General features: G+C 43.4%; 1 protein-coding gene across 5 annotated transcripts in view; it reads left to right on the forward strand.

Annotated features, from left to right (window-relative positions):
• PRKG1 (protein kinase cGMP-dependent 1) overlaps positions 1 to 12,871 on the forward strand; it is a 1,198,597-nt gene that overhangs the window by 688,514 nt on the left and 497,212 nt on the right. The gene's annotated exons all lie outside the window — the stretch shown is intronic.

Raw genomic sequence — 12,871 nt, forward strand, 5'->3', positions numbered from 1 at the left:
CTTCCCCTCAAGGAATTTATGGCAATAACTATTTTTATTTTTATATTATGATATTATGATATTAGATATTTATTCAATATCTGCTGTTATATGGTATCCTCCCGTGGGATCATTTATTTATACCTTGTAACAACCTCATGATCTAATTAGGGCCGTGCCTCTGTTGCATAGGACTACACCGCCATTCAAAGGTTGTACCTCTATGTCAAAAATATTTCAATCCTGGCTATCTTGTGGCTCTAGGACATACATTCTTCATGGAAAACCGTAGTCTATCTTCATGGAGCCAGGAGAGGGGTATGAAAAAAAAAATGCATATATTCATCTTTATCTACATTTTCTTAACGTTGATAGCCTAGGATCATAAAAACATTCGCAGACCTAGGGTCGAATCTCACGTATCTCTGTGCTGAGGATTGCTTTAATGTTAAATCTCAGTCTTGCACAAAAGGGTACGGGTTCATGTACGTGAAGAAATAGACTCCCTTCTGCTTGTTCTCCATCTGTCCAAGGAGAAAGATCTACCCGAATGCACGCATTTCCTGTGGTTCAACCAGCACGTGGTTTAGACGTCCATCGTTCCTTTCGTGAAAGTGTGACGGCTTCAGGTTTTGACCCTTTCCTTTGGTGTTGAGAAGCGTGTAGCTCTTAAGTTGTTTGCTTGAATCAAATTCCATGTTCGGGAATAAGGGATCACCCTCCCTGACTGTGCTGTTTCGATCCTCTGTCCGAAAGGTACGTGTTCTGAGATGTTGTAGTAATTCTGACGAACAGAGTCGGACGATGACTGCAGGCGGGGCTCAGTGTGTGTCAGTCCAACCTGAGGTTGTTGAACCTGGGATTCTGTTGACATTACACTCATCCGTTGCCAACTACACTCATCAGCGTAGGGATTTCTGTTACTTGAACGAAGACCAGGTCTTCACAGACGAAGGTGGCGGCAATACCTCAAGTCTACTCCCTACATCTTCGTGACTCACAGTGCAGGACAGGAGTTCAGGGGGTGAGTCGGTCGCTGGCGGTAAGATTTACGCAGCCTCGTTGAGTCACTGGTCTAGGGGTAAATGATGGTTTAAACCTGTGTTATTGCTTTTTGAAATTTAATTTCAAGGGAGTGGTTATATTTTAATACAGTGAGACCTCAAAGAGTCTTCACTAATATGAATATATTGATACTGTGGCCCAATTTGGAACATAGTTCAGATGGAGGCCGTGTGCCCCCAGAGGTAAATACTTCTCCCCAAATTGCCGTGTGTAACACAAATGAAAAGCGGCAGTGACTGTCTTTTCAGCGATTTAAAAAGTCTTCCTTTGATGAATAATTGACTTTTTGTCCTATTTAAAAGATATTCCTTTCAGAGTCTACAAGTTGAACCATATGGAAGGAAAAGGGAGGTCACGCTTATAGAGACTTGTTTTCCGTACTTAATTTTGCACACTTCACCTGGGAAACTTTGTGGAATCTGTAAAATGTGATTCCTACGTCACTCGGGAGTATATTAGATTTGAGATTTCCTTTCACCCTCTGATGAGAGCAAGTGCTAATTATTTAATTCTATGTGTCTCTTTGCGTACGTACCAACCAAACCACTGCCTATAATGCTCCCCAATTATTTTAAAAATAAACTTCTGAAGAATTGAAGGGGGGAAATATCATAAATCCAAGGCAAATACTTTTTAGTTAAAAGTACCTCACAGGGATCCCTGGGTGGCGCAGCGGTTTGGCGCCTGCCTTTGGCCCAGGGCCTGATCCTGGAGATCCGGGATCGAATCCCACGTCGGGCTTCCGGTGCATGGAGCCTGCTTCTCCCTCTGACTGTGTCTCTGCCTCTCTCTCTCTCTCTCTCTGTGTGACTATCATAAATAAATAAAAATTAAAAAAAAAGTACCTCACAAAAGTGTGCTTGATACAAAAAAAAAAAAATAGCAAAGTTTTCCGATTTTTACGTACAAAGAGCAGAAAACCCTTTATCGTGGATGTGTTGACCTACCTTTATTACATTGACCCAGCCACTGTGGTGCCTTGTCCTGACACCCAGCTGCGGAGAGTCGCACCTGCTAGGTGTTCCTCCTACCGTCTCGTCAGCCTTCTCAAAGTACTCAGGGGCTGTGCCTCAGTGAAATCGGAAGAAGAAAACGAATGAGCAGGTGGTGGCCACCTCCAGGGGCAGGGATAAAATAAGGAGCGGAAAGGGAAAAATGATTTAATCCCAAATGTGGCATGAAAAACTCTGTTGGCACCAATGCACTTCTGGAGTCGTGTTTAAGCTTAAGAACTGGAGTTCCTGAATCTCTTGAGATTGTGGTCTTTCTCGGGTTGGCCATTGCCTAGTGAAGTTTAGTTACATGCAGAGGGACGGTTTGATGTTGGCCATTAAAGGGAAGAGGAGAGGGAAGCGTTACGGCTGCCATCACCAGTCTGCAGAGCCTCTACTGCGGACCCTGTGCTTTGCATATGCCAGTGCTTTTAAGGCTTGCCATGACTCTACACAGTAGACTTATCCCCATTTTGGCAGCAGGGGTCGGGGGAATGAGAGAGAGAGAGCAGCCAAGAGCAGTTAAGTGTTCTGTCCAGGACTGAAAGAGCTTTTAAGAGTTGAAATCAGACTCAAACTAGTTCCCTCTGGTTCCAGCATGTTTATTCTTTCCACCAGATTATTCTCATTCTAAACAAAGAGTCGAGATGAGCTGTGTAGAGGGTAACTGACCCTGTTAGGATTCAGTGTTTACTGAGTTAATTAATTACTTTCGGCATTTGCTGCGAATACAAGTTATTCTTCCCTGGGATCTTATTTGACTTCTGGACTTGAGGGCCGGGTTTGCAAAGCCTGACTGGCTCTGCCCAATACTTCCCTTGACCCTTAATCCACCTCCCATCCCCTAAAAGCTGAGAGGATGAAAGCTATTTCCCCCACCTCCTTTGCTTCATTAACTTGCTTTCTCTAGGACCATGATGCATTACACAATTCCATTCTCTAGCTGTTTTCTTTTAGGGCACTATCCATAAAGCAGGCTGGGAATATTTTGTCGTGAGCAAAGAGGAAGTTCTTTTAAATTATCATCTCTGGAAAAGTGCTATCTACAACAAACCAAGAGGCAAAAACGCAAAACCCCCAAGCCCGAGGAATTCACCTTCTATCAGAGAGGCAAGAAGTCCATAGAGTCATGTCACATTATGTTATAGGGTACCTATAGGTTGCATAGGGTTGGTATAAAAATTAAATAAGTTGGGGATCCCTGGGTGGCTCAGCGGTTTGTCGCCTGCCTTTGGCCCAGGGCGCGATCCTGGAGTCCCGGGATCGAGTCCCGTGTCGGGCTCCCTGCATGGAGCCTGCTTCTCCCTCTTCCTGTGTCTCTGCCTCTCTCTCTCTCTCTCTCTCTCTCTGTCTATCATAAATAAATAAATAAATCCTTAAAAAAATTAAATAAGTTGGTATATGGATGGGTCTGAACAGTACCTGGCACAAAGAAAGTGCCATATAAGCATTAGTTATTATTATTCCAGAGTGACAAAAAAAAAAAAAAGTGCCACAGGCATGGAAAAGTGAGAAAGGCAACCTCCAGGCTCTTGGGTGTACTTTAAGTGCATCCATCAAAAGGTGATGCTTCATTATGTCAAGGAAGAAAAAGAGTTGTGAGCGTGCCACAAGTCAGCACACGGGTGAGGATGAGCAACTTTCCCAAATCTAAAATACAGTTAAATACGCTGTACCTTGGAATTGTATATGAACTACCTTTCCCTTCTTAGAATTACAAATCTCTCAGAAAGTTAACTTATTTTTTTCTAAAGATTTTATTTTAGAGAGAGTGAGAGGGGAGGGGCAGGGGGAGAGGGAGAGGGAGACTCCTCAGGCAAACTCCCTGCTGAGCATGGAGCTGGGTGTGGGGCTTGATCCCTTGACCCTGAGATCCTGACCTGAGCCAGAATCAAGAGTCAGATGCTCAACCCACTGAGCCACCCATGTGCCCCTATTTAGTTTTCTTCTAAAACAAAGCTATGATCCTCTGCTATTCCGTATAGAAATGACACGGGAGGGGGAAAGCGTGCCAAGGCAGCAACACACCTTGCGGCAAGTCCTTTCCCATAGGCAGCCCAACAACACGGAAAGGTTGCTCTGTGCCGAGAGACGGACGGTTTAAGAAGTCTTGGGTTCCAGCTAGGCAGGTGTGAGACCACCCTTTCATCAGAGGCAATGAAACCTCTTCAGCTTTGCCTACTGTCCTGTTTTTCATATATATTCTAGCTCTTGCTGTGTTCAAAGCTTGGCTAGAATAGAGGCAAAGAGGTTCCAAGGTAAACACAGCATTAGTAGCCGGAACCCTCTGTGAGGGTCCATTGCCCCTAGGGCTACGGTGGACGGGATGGGCTTATCTTTCATTTTTGAAGCCTTTAAGTACATGATAAAATAACCTGAAGGCCTCTGGCGAGAATGAGGCAAATCGTGGGAGCCTGGGCAATCCAAACTCTATTGTTAGTTATTGAAAAGGAGAATTAGCAGTTCTCAAATGCACTTAAGGCCCTCTCAGAAAAAAAAAAAATTAGATTTTATTTTTTACAGAAGTCTTAGGTTCCCAGCAAAACTGAAGGAGGGATACAGAGACTCCCCAGGTATCTCCTGCCCGCACACGTGCGTTTTCAACCCCATTGTCCCCACCCCCGACTCCAACAGAAACTGCAATGACACGTCCCTCCTTTAGGTGAGGGTTCACTCTTGGTTTTGTACATTCTATGGCTTTAGATGCTCAAGATCCCTTCTTAGAGGCAGCTCACTACCCTTGTGGGGAAAATGCTCCCAGGAGAGAACTGGAGCCCATCTCCTGGGTGGCAAGGGAGAGCCCTGGGCCAGGGGCACAGCCCTTCCACCCAGAGCGGTAGCAGCCCAGGTCCATAGCCTCCAGCCTCAGCCTTGCTTTCTACTGGCTTAATGACTTTTACCGTTTAATATGTTACAAAGGCTCTGGCCTTCAAAAGTAATGAAGTGCAAACATGAATGACAATTGGGAAATTTATTTTTACTGATGATTGAGGAGAAGGGGACAACACAAAACGCATTTTATACTTTGACCTTGCAGAGAGTTGTTGGACTCATGTGAAGTGGGAAGAGAGAAGAATACAGACTTTTTATTTATTTATTTATTTATTTTAATTTTGGCTTGCTTCAAGAATTGAGATGGTTAAGTGTTCTTCTTTATTGAAATGATGTATTACCATAGGTGGAAACTAGTGGCTTTCAAACTTTTTGGCCATAGACCACAATAAATTTCTTTTAAAATATTTCAATCCATTAAACACACACATATACACCGGAAACAAAATTATTGGTCTTATTTAAATTCTGATCACAACCCACATAACCCCCGGTTTGGATGGGAACAAAGTGGATTAAACCTCCTTTCACCGTTGCCTGGTACACAACCTTCTTAAAGGAGGAAAATGAAACGTGTAATTTTGCAAATTTAAAAGATAGGAATATACATAGATCCATGGTGAAGAGGACGAAAGGTATTTCACCATTCAGAATCTTTTTGATAAAACAAAAATTAAAATAAAAATCTTTTTGATAAGGTTCACCCTGAGAGTTAATAATAATTGTGTTGTCAGTTAGCTTGGGAAGAACTTTTCCCCAAAGTAACTAGCTTCGCAGTTTGAAACAGAGAAATGGACTCTTCCAAGTTTGGAGCTAAGATTTTCACTTAAAATGTTTTACAAGTGATCTGGATCAGATGGTATTCAGTCAAATCTTAATTTTTTACAAACCAAAAGCAAGTTGGTATCTGCACTTTTACAGCTTCCCTGCCCTTGGGACTTCCAATGCGGATCGTCTCCGTAGACCATGTTTTTGGAATGTCTTCTTGAACCAGAACAGCATCAGTCAGCCAGAAGCAGGAGAGCCTACACTTAAAAAAAATTAGCAGTTAAGATTTTTAGGGCTTCCGTTATTCAGTTTTCTAGTGGTAGATTGTCCAGTGGAAGGAATACAGATATGAAAATGGATTTGAATAACAGCAGGTTGAGGGAAGGTATCTGCTCATATATGCATATATGTGATAGGAAATAGAATATAGAGGGACGCCCGGGTGGCTCAGTGTTGAGCGTCTGCCTTGGGCTCACGTCGTGATCCTGGGGTCCTGGGATCGAGTCCCACATCTGCCTGTGTCTCTGCCTCTCTCTGTGTGTCTCCCATGGATAAGTAAATAAAATATATTTTTAAAAAAGAATATAGATGTTGTAACCCAAAGGAAAAGCGTGAATTGGAGGTACAGATTTGGGGGAGCCGTAAATACACATAGACTAAGAACGGAACCCTTGGCCCCAACATCTAATGATTGAGAAAGGACTGGGAATGACGGATCACGTCAGAGGGATGGTAAGGCAGGGAGGGGTACAGAGAACTAGAAAAGGGAGATTTCCAGAAAGTCAGGCAAATTCTTTTTTGAGGTAGAAGGCATGATCCAATCAGCAGAGACTTCTCATAGTAGAAGTACTGATGGGCAAAATCATTTTGACTTGTAAACTAGGTATTATCGATGATCTTTGTGAAAGCAGATTCTGCTGAAGGATGCTGGAAGTTAGATTTTGACCAGGTTGGTGGTGAAACTGAAGGCACAAATAAACCCAACCTACTCATCAAGCCCATGAAATAATAGAGTTCGAAACACGTAAGATCTAATCTTACTAGAAGTTATAAGAAAGGGTCCTTGACTAGATGGAGAGTGATTTAGAGAGGCACCATCCCTGATTCATTATATGCGAAAAAAAAAAAAAAAAACAACGTAGAAACTCAGGGCAATTCTTAAATGCTCTAGACAAGAGTAGGATTCGGGGAGGTTTTGTTGAGGAGGCAAACGTACTCTTCTACAGGCTTCTCTTTGGTGTCGCTACCAGATGGACCATTGATCTGAGATTTATTATGATCCTACGTTTTGCTTTTTCACTTGCCCATGTAAGATAAGCGTTGAAAAGCAAGTGAGTGATGAGTGATGGCTTTATCTATCTCCCTCAAGTGTCTTCGAGAGGTAGAGTCTAAGCACCAGGAGTCCTTTTTGTTGAGGGCGATTTGATAAAAAGGATTCCAATAACAGACACAGTAGAGGTTTGGGTCTTACAAGAACAGCGTACAGTAAACAAATCGATACTAAGCTCAGCCACGAGTGGAAAGGTCGCTGGAATAGTGGGTGAACTGCCGGAAGCCATGAAGCTATAATTTTGATGCCTCAGTAATTGCAACTTATATTTTGAGGACCTCAGGACCTGTAGGAGTTAAATAATATTTTTCCTTTCCACGTCCCCAAGGTTTACCTTCTAACGTTAATGATGGTTTCAACATACCTGAAGTTAGAAAATACTAGAATTTTAGGTTATTAGAAAGGGGGAAAAACACATCCCACATACTCCAACTGTTAAATGCTGTTATTATTCTGTATTTATTTCTAGGCATTCTGATAAGTAGGTTTCTATGACAGATTTCTATGGACAGGTTTGTTTGGGTTTTCTCCCCCCTTTTCAATGCTTTAGCAATTATTTTATTTATTTATTTATTTATTTATTTATTTATTTATTTATTTGAATTATACAAAATCCTGCTGCTGGCATTTATTTTTTATTATTTTTTTAAGATTGTATTTATTCATGAGAGACACAAAGAGACAGGCAGAGGGAGAAGCAGGCTCCACGCAGGGAGCCCAATGCGGGACTCAATCCCAGGACCCCGGTATCATGCCCTGAACCAAAGGCAGATGCTCAACCACTGAGCGTACCCAGGTGCCCCTGTTCCTGGCATTTTAAACCGAAAATTCTGATCACTAATTCCACAGTGTGTGGAGAGGGTGATTTTCTTTTACCACCAAGAAATCCTCCAGCACCAGCTGGGCGTCTCCAGTTCAACTGAGTTCTGACACTAAACCTGAATCCCCAGATTCCACAGGTTAAGGCCTCAGGCCCACAGGACTGGCCTCCTTCCCTGAAATGAGATGCTAATGCAAGCCCAAGTTATTACCTGTCCTTTTGACTAACCAGCCGTGTTGGAGTTTCCACAACCCCCTCCTTGGGTTTGATTAATTTACTAGAGCTGCTCACAGAGTTGAGGGAAATAATTTACTTACTAGATGACTAGTTTATTACAAAAAAGATGAAGACTCAGGAATGGCCGGATGGAGGAGAGGCATAGAGCAAGGTATCGCAGAGGGGGTGGGTGTTTTGGTGCCCTGCCTAGGTGGGCCGCTCTCCTGGAATCTCTGTGGGTTCACCAACCAGGAAGCTCTGCGAACCCTTTTTGAGTTTTTATGGAGCTTTGTTACTTCTGCGTGATTGATTAGATCATTGGCTACTCGTGATTTACTTATTCAACCTGCTGCACCTGCCCCTCCCTACCCAGGTCAGAGAGGCGGGGCTAGAAGGTCCACTCTCATCACATGGTTGGTTCCACCGACAACGAGCCCACATCCCAAAGTCATCTCCTCAACAACAAAAGACACCTGTATCTCTCATCATTTAGGAAACTTGGGGGTTTTGGAACTCGGTGCCAGAAATCACAATATCAGCACTAAACACGAGAATGACCAGTATTCCCTTTCAGTGTACGATTGGTAAATTGTCAAGGTTGAACTAATTTCATTCCTGGCCCCTACAACTCTGGGGGGAGATGGAGAGGTACCGTTAAAAAATGTTAAAATGACAAAAAAAAATGTTAAAATGAGCTTTGTGGTTATGGCCTTGCACCTATTTGGGGGACTGTTTAAAATAAAATTAGGGGATCTCTGGGTGGCTCAGCAGTTTGGTGCCTGCCTTTGGCCCAGGGCGTGATCCTGGAGACCCGGGATCGAGTCCCACGTCAGGCTCCCTGCATGGAGCCTGCTTCTCCCTCTGCCTGTCTCTCTCTCTCTCTCTCTCTCTCTCTCTCTCTCTGTGTGTGTGTGTGTCTCTCATGAATAAATAAACAAAAAATAAAATATTAAAAAATAAAAATAAAACATACAATAAAATTAGAACTCGCAGCATGCTACTTGCATACTACTTGCCTCATTGTACATTGGGACTATTTATTTACATACCTTCTTCCTTTAAACTTTGAATTAAAAGTGAGAGAGATTGTATAATTTTACTTGTAATCTAGTGATTATATGATACTGGCACATGAGCATTCAATAAATATTTGTCGAATAAGCACCTGAATTTAGAAATAACTCTTAGATGAGTATAATGTTGAGTTAAACATAGGTCTTGAGAAAGGATGGCCAACACAAAGCAAATGGACGCTAAAACATGTGATTCCTTCCTAGTCGGAGGATGGTGTTAATGGACTTATTCTAAGGAGCCAGCTCTAATTTTTCACCAAGGGATGGTAGGTCAAGATAACCATGAACTAAAATAATCCAAGAGGTAGGAAACACTCTCTTCTAAAACAGAATAAATCTGCACTAGCGATGGCCATTCTTTGCCTTTACCCAAGAGTTCAATACTAATTTAAAATAAAGAATTCAGTCTTATCTGAAAATGAGCTCCCGTTCCATTTGTCTTGTTGGTATTCTTTGGCCATAGAAATATATAGGCCCATTTAAAGGAATGAAGCCCCATCCATAGTGTGTTCTGTCCTCAGGGGTCAAGTGAAGGATTCTCCAGAAAGTACTGGTGGGCATCCCATACGTGGAAGGAGTTCTTGAGATGCACCAGGAAGTCCCGGGCTCCCGAGAAGCAGAGCCTTCTCCAGACAGGGAGTGTTGGGGTAGGGATTGTAAAGACGGAAGGAGGAGCACGCATCTGGATCCTGTCCAGGAAGGCAGCCTTTGGGGGCTGGGGCTTGGAACCAGGAAGAAAAGAATTGTTAATCTCCAGGCAGATTCGCCAGTTTTGTGTTTTCTTTACTACATTTTGTTTCTTTGAGAATGTCTTCTAACGTCAGTGTCAAGTGAAAGTTCCTGGCCCAGATTTGGCTTCCTAAATCTTTGGGTTAGGACTAAAATCAGGAGTTGTCATCTGAGGCCACTGTACATTTTATTCATAGATAATCCATGAAGACTTTGTTAATAAGGAGTAAATGATCATTTTCTGCCCCACTTAGTTCTGTCTTTTGTGGGAGGAAATTGATTTTCCTCACCCTGACGTGTGAAACCCCAGTGTCCTGTTTTTCATGGTTCCCAGAAGGGAATGAGCCAAGTTGGATGCCAGAAGTGGAGAAAATAAGCTGCTTCTAAGGCATACGTGAGAAATAAACTTACTTTCCCCCCCTTCAGCTGTAAACTGTTTATCTTTGAAGCCAAGTCTTCATTTTATTTCTTTTTTTTTTTCTTTTTTTTTTTTTTTTCATTTTATTTCTAAGTAGTCAGGTTTTCAGGCTGCAGACACGCTGCCATCTGGTTTGGGCTACTTATCTTAAACGCATGTCCCCACTAACACTTTATTATGAGACTTTTCCAAGTTACGGCAAAGTTGAGACAAGGTCAGAGTCAACACCCGTAGATAGATGCACCACCTCGGTTTTACCACGGACCTTTTACTCTGCTTGTCTTATCACGTGTGTGTCTGTCTCTCCATCCATCCACCTGCCCATCTAGGAGGCCATCTTGCTTCTGATACATTTCAAAATAAATTTCAGCTATTTCTAAATATTTCATTTACATACTTTCTAGATGATTAGCGACTCTTTAAGGAACTTGACCAATAAACATATTTGAAGGTTATTACCAAGTGTGCTCTCAGCCTGCAGACCACCACGGATTTGACCCCTGTGTTTCTGGAGGAACCATCGTTGGGGCTCAGAAGCTTGGGTGCCTTCTGGCCCCATAGAGAGGTCAGGTCTGTCCGTCTCAGCCCACCTCCACGGCTTCCCCGGCAGGTTCTCTATCCATACATGTACCTCACACACCTGCTGGACGTGGCTGCAGCTCCCATGCTTTCTTACCTTCCACTGTGTTGGCTCTTCCACCTCCAAAGCCACATCTCTCTGCCTCTTAGGGGTTTTTTCAACCCATCCTTTATGAAGATGCCTATCGTCTACCGAAAATAGATTCTAGAGAGTTAAGGCATTTTTGGTTTTGCCTGGTTTGTTGATTTCAATCTAATTTAAAGATTTTATATGACAGGAGTCATGTAGTTTCATGACTGCCAGCTACCTAAAGGGGTAGGTTTGATTGGGGGATGAGTGGAGAGTGTGGGGCAGGGTGGGCCAGCCCTGCTCAGCTCGCTGGCTGATGATTAGCTGGCTGTGGCACATGACTTACGGAGGGAGTAGAAAACCCCCTGTGGGTGCCTGGGAGGCTCAGTCACCTAAGAGTCCCACTGTTGACTTCAACTCAGGTCACTATCTCGGGATCATGAGATGGAGCCTTGTGGTGGGCTCCATGCTGAGTGTGAAATCGGCTTAGGAATTTCTCTTTCCCTCTGCCCCTCCTTGCTTGCTCACTCTCTGTCTCCCTCTCTCAAAGGAAAAAAAAAAAAAAAAAAGTATCTGGCTCCTGTCCTGATCCCAAGAAATCTAAACTTCTCGTCTGGTAGGGAGACCCAGGTCTTTCTATTTTTAAAAAGCTCCCAGGATTATTCTGATGCATGGTAAATTTGAGGGAAATTAAGTTATAAGCATTGATCAAACTTTTTTTTTTTTTTTAAGTAGGCTCCACACCCATCGTAGAGCCCAACATGGGGCTTAAACTCATGACCTTGAGATCAAGAGTTGGAGGTATAGCTGACTGAGCCTCCCAGGCGCCCCATCTTTCAAGCTTTCCCTGTCTCTGGCTGGTGACCTCAATAAGTGATGCACCCTGCTGCTGGAGCCTTCAGGTTGTTTATATATAAAATGAGGGCTGGATCAGGGCTTCTTTCTGTTCTCTGAGTCTGTGGACTGGGCTTAGTCCCTCAAAGGGATGCTTGTGGGGGGTGTGTCCCGCAGACCAGAGAGACAGGTGGGAAACAGGAGAGCAGGAGTCCAATTGCCCGAGTTCACAGTGTGCCACAGTGTGGCATCAGGTGAGTCATTTAATTGTTCTGAGTTTCTATTAATGTAAGACGAGGGTGATGATTATCCTTCATGAAGTGGCTGTAAGAATTGGAGCAACATATGACGCCTACCAATGTCAATAGTGCGTGTTGCATTGGTTGTGGGTCACGTTTGGTGTCGTACCTGGTGGAAAGGCCCGGGCTGCATGCAACAAAGACCTGCTGCCACTCTGATTTCACCTCCATCTGCGACTGCCTGTGGCTCTGGGCAAACCACGGAGCATCCCCAGGCCTCCATTCCTTGGGTTGAGATCCGGAAGGCTTTAGACGAAATAACCTTCAGATTCCTTTCCAAGGTTACAGTTCTGTTCTGTTGTAATTGCAATCACTTTTCAATGGCATTTTCTGAGTCATGAACATGGTGAATTGTCAAACGGATTGCACTTCCCTCTTTGCTTTGTCTTCTAAGTCAGTTTAGAGCTGGATCTGAGCCAGGGCTCTCGCAGTCGGGGAGGTCGTGGTGGGGCCTGGCTCAGGGCTCTGTACCCAGTGAGGTCACCCAGGAGTCCACGTATACCGGGGTCTTGCTCTTGCTTAATGATCTACTGTCACTGTCCTGAAATACCTAATTTTTTGCATTCTCATTTTGCACTGGTCCCCGCAGATTATAGAGCTGGTCCTAGACTTCAATATTTATTTTTTTATTATAGCTTCATCTTTGGTTTCATTTTTTTTTCTTACCATTCTACTCATATTTCCCCATACATCCTAATTTCATTGTCTGTTTTGTTCTTTTCCGGTCACCCTGTGTGCATTTTGTGAGCTATGACATTTCCGTTTGGGAACAGAGAGCAGATAAATAGAGTCATTGCTTCATTTATAAAGATTTGTCCCCTGGAACCCCTAGCCTCATTTTTCTCCTCGTCTCAAAGGTAACAGCGT

This window comes from Canis aureus, chromosome 27 (genome assembly GCF_053574225.1).
Source record: "Canis aureus isolate CA01 chromosome 27, VMU_Caureus_v.1.0, whole genome shotgun sequence".
In the NCBI taxonomy this organism is placed as follows: Eukaryota; Metazoa; Chordata; class Mammalia; order Carnivora; family Canidae; genus Canis; species Canis aureus.